We start from the raw sequence: 4,975 nt of genomic DNA, 5'->3' as shown, positions 1-4,975 counted from the left end.
AAATAAGGTCAGTTCCTTTGGGAAGAGATTAGGAACTCCCTGTTTTAAGACCTGCTTCTTCCCCTAGGCAAAATCTCTGAGGCAGGGCTCTGAAGCTGGGGATTGGGGCAATGCTGTGATTCTCTCTGAGTTACACTTCCCACTTCAGGAGCTGAGTGCTCAGTGGATAGGAATGGAAGTAGCATCAGGTCTTCTTGGCTTGCCTCTCTCAGCATGGAACCACTGCCTTACAAGCTGGGACAAGGAAGATTGGCTTCTCAGTATTCTTAGTGATACCTGCCCAAGGTAGAGCCTCCATGGCATTAGTCGGGACTCAGCAGCAGAAGAAAGAAGTCACCACTTGGCTGCACTCACACAGAACTTAGCCTCAGCAGCAAGTAGCTGGGGCAGGATGAAAAATGCTTCCCCCTGGGAAGGTAGCCCTTCAACAGGGAGCTGGGGGAGATGGAGTCCTGTATTCTTGACAGCATAAATCTAAAGTCCAGTTTCTGTTTCACTGAGCTGGGAGTGGAGAGTGAGTGAGTCTTGCTTTTGATACTATGGATTCTCATTGTTCCTACCAAATTTTAGTAGATTTTCTTGAATATATGTTTCTGCATTTGCTATATGCCATTTGGACCATTTCCAGAGACTTTGAATGTTTTCTTTTTTCAATAATTTTCGCCATTTTCTATGGGGAGTATGTCTACACAGCTCCTCATGCTGTCATTCCAGAAGTGGATCTCAAAAATATGTAATATTTATACCAATGTTAATAGCCTAAAAATAAGACCAACAATCATAGGAGAGGCAATGGGCAAGAAGAAGCGGTAAATGGGGCTTAAAGAAAGGAAAGAGGAAGAACAATAAGAAATGCATACAATGGGAGAAGAAATGACAGCAAGAAGAGACAAAAACAGATGGAAAAAAATAAACAGTGCAAAATAGCCATATTTGACCCAAATTGGTCAGAAGGAGCTTGAATGTGGAATAACTGATGTAAAGTTGATATCCCTCACACTGACCTTTCATCACGTACTGACTTACGTTCCAACATCGTCCAACTGTTTCAGGTGTTCACATATCAAGTTTCCTACAGGTGATCTTGAATTCGTGCAAAAATTATGCTTTTCCCCCTTCTGTCTCAAAATATATAAATCCTCTCTATCTTTGAAGGATCAGCTCAAATGCCATCTCCTCCAAAAAGCATCTCCTCGTTTACCCACAGCTGCCTTGATGTCTGTTCTCTCCATTCTCTGATTTTTTTTGAATAATTTATCTTTATCTCTTCTGTGAAATTATCATTTTTACCTCTCCTCCAGAGTTCCTTGCCTCCTGCTTATTCCCAAATCTAATGCTCTGAGATATCCTCAGAGATTCTTCCAGTGTGTTTTTCTTTTCTTACGTTAACCAGGGTAAACTTACAATCAATAACCCTAATCAATACAGATATATGCAATTTTTTTTCAATTTTTTTAACATCTTTAGTGGAGTATAATTGCTTTACAATGGTGTGTTGGTTTCTGCTGTATAACAAAGTGAATCAGATATACATATACATACATCCCCATAGATATGTGCATTTATAAAAATGATGGAGTGAGATTGGCACAACGATATACTCATAGTCTTCAGTCCATCAACTGAATGAATGACACTGAATGAACAAATTGAACAAATGAATGTCAGAAATAATGAAGTGTGCATATTATCAGATTGGGAAACTGATAAAGAAAAGCAACTCAGTAACCTTATGGAGAATGGAGTAAATACAGACAGGGAAACTAGGATTCTATTCCTTATGGCTCTGTTACTAAATCTTGCTATGTGATCTTGAGCAAAGTATCTAAACCTCTACTTCAGTTACTTCATCTGTAAAGATAGGAGGTATCCTAAGTTTTTTTGTTTTGTTTTGTTTTTTCTGCTCAGAGTCTCTTAAAAGAGACTATGCTATGAAAAGTGGTCTACGATAAAACAAGTGTAACAAATTCTCAGGTAATTATAAATGTAAGTGCAAGACCATTTTTTTAGTTAAGTGAAAATATATAAAGAGAAGGTGACTATAACTATGCGATGCTACACACTCCACTTCAGCTTCCAAAAAGACATTTCCTTTCTCCTCTCTCAATTACATGACCAACTCAAAGAGCCTATAAGTTAGAAATGTTTATTTTTAACAAAGAGAGAACACTGGACATATCACAGTTTAGAAAATCTTCTCTCTCCAGAATTTTCATCCTAGGTAATTGGATTAGCCTCATGTCACAAACACTACTAGCTCCCAAGTCTATGGAGAAATCTGGTTTAAAATTTCCACTCGGGGGGCTTCCCTAGTGGCACAGTGGTTAAGAATCCTCCTGCCAGTGCAGGGGACACGGGTTCGAGCCCTGGCCCAGGAAGATCCCACATGCCGCAGAGCAGCTAAGCCTGTGCGCCACAACTACTGAGCCTGTGCTCTAGAGCCCATGAGCCACAACTACTGAAGCCCGTGGGCCTAGAGCCCGTGCTCTGCAACAAGAGAAGCGACGACAATGAGAAGCCTACACACTGCAACGAAGAGTAGCCCCCACTTGCCGCAACTAGACAAAGCCCGCGCACAGCAACGAAGACCCAACACAGCCAAAAAAAAAAAAAATAAATTAAAATTTAAAAATAAATTAATTAAAAATATAAATAAATAAATAAAAATTTCCACTCAGAGCTGTGAGGGACCTTAACATCTCAATTAAATAGTCGACATAAGAACAAGATGAGAAGAAAATGAGGAGGTGAACTGGATAATTCTGGGAGGAAGGGAATTCGTTTCCTTCACTACAGAAAACATAATCTTCATTTAAACAGAGGTTGTTGGATATTATCTGCTCCAAATAAAAACATATAAAACTACAATAACAAATAATTCAATGAAAGGTGTTCAATTTCTCCATGAAGGATTGAAATTTCAATATCTAACTATACAAGGGAAACCAAGGCACACTGGACTTCTCCTAGATCATAGAATGAATTACTCCTGGGTTTATGCTAAGGAATCCTCCAAATTAGGCCGGACTTTTAAACAACAATTTGCTAGCAACTATCTTTGCCAAATGCCAATAATATATCAGAACCCCACTGACATCAAGAAGGGAATATACCTCCTAAGGGGGTGCCAGGGATATGCATCATCACATCAAAATCTGACCTTCAATAAATATTTTCATCCAGAGCCTCTTCTCTGCTCAGAAGTCATGTGGAATTACCTACTGAAGAAAGAACATACTTCTTAGCAGAAGCGAAGGAAATTGTAATCTTGCCCTGAAAATAGTTCCTTCCCAAACAGTTAAGAATCATTCCTTAGCCCTTGGATAAGAAGTTATGATCAAATTTGGGAAAAATAAATGATGAACTTTGGAGAACAATTCATACAACAGATTTATTCCACTTGAATGAAGGCACAGTGATAGAGTGGAGATGGAATGTATTTTGGACACAGGCATATTTGAGTTTGAATCTCTGCTTCCCAGTTGTCCCATTGTGGAACTTTGGGTCACCACTCTATCTCCATGTATAAAATGGGGATAAAAGTACTTTTTTTACAATGTTGTCAAAAGGATGACATGAAAAAATAATATGCAAAACATCTAGGACAACACCTGGCACACGGTAGGTGCGCTAGACGTGTAAAATACCATTGTTTTCATTTTTCTTTTTTTCAAACTACAAATTAGAGTATTAGAGTTTTCCATGCCCCTAATTTTCTTCTCTGGGTATTAGTAGTGGGGATACAGCATATAATGATGTTGACCCATAACTGAGACTCTAGTCTACCCCTCTGCACTCTGTTTAGCCTTCCTCTTTGCTTGGTTGTATACTTGGCCATTGGTATTAGGGTTAGAGGAAAGGGTACTGGACCCAGTGTCAGAAGACTTGAATAATTCCCTAACTCATTTGCAATGTGAACTTGAACACATCACTAGGCCTTTCAGAGACTTAAATACCCCGTCTGTAAATAGGGACTCATAATCCAAGCTCTGCACTCTGCTATCTGTTTTTTTAAAGTTTTCACTAACCTGAGTCTACCCCCCAAATTACCCACCTACCCTACATGAAATTCCCAACACTTTCCTTAAGTCCATATGGCATTTTATAATTTAGAAAATGATTTCCAATTCATCGACTCATAACAAGCCCTATTAACTAACTAATCTGCCCAGTACTCTGATGTGAGGAATAATCAAACTTCTACCTGAACTTTTCAACTGAACCAATTAAATGAGATAACAAATCCAGAAGTGGGCTTAGAATAGTTCCAGACGTATAGTAAAGTTAATAAATGCAAGCTGGGCTTCTCTGGTGATGCAGTGGTTGAGAATCCACCTGCCAATGCAGGGGACACAGGTTCGAGCCCTGGTCCGGGAAGATCCCACATGCCGCAGAGCAACTAAGCCCGTGCCCCACAGCTACTGAAGCCCACACGCCTAGAGCTCGTGCTCCGCAACAGGAGAATCCACCACAATGAGAAGCCCGTGTACTGCAACGAAGAGTAGCCCCCTCTCGCCACAACTAGAGAAAGCCCACGGGCAGCAACAAAGACCAAACACAGCCAAAGATAAATAAATTAAATAAATTAAAAAATAAATGCAAGCTACAGCTGTTATATCTCAAAGTAAATTCTGATTATTGATAAATGGGACCATGTCTTATATCTCCTAAAGTGCATCTCTGCAAATCTCAAAGTAGATAGGACAGTGCTGGGTATAGAGGGGATGCATCCAACAAATCAATAGTGACTAAATGGATAAAGTGGTTCTAAAAGTAAAGTAGTGAGGAAAAGAGAAATATCTTCCGAGAACACAAGTACGTTAAATAATTGTGTGTGGGGATGTGTGTGTGTGCATGGGTATGTATTTTAACAGCACTTCCTCCAGTAAATGTCTAGCTAACAAAAAGATAGCATATCTTCAGAGAAGTCTATGCCTCTTTATTCCAAAGCACTCAATACTAAAATTGACCACAG

This window comes from Tursiops truncatus, chromosome 6, assembly GCF_011762595.2.
Source record: "Tursiops truncatus isolate mTurTru1 chromosome 6, mTurTru1.mat.Y, whole genome shotgun sequence".
In the NCBI taxonomy this organism is placed as follows: domain Eukaryota; kingdom Metazoa; phylum Chordata; class Mammalia; order Artiodactyla; family Delphinidae; genus Tursiops; species Tursiops truncatus.
Note: the sequence above shows the minus strand (reverse complement) of the source record.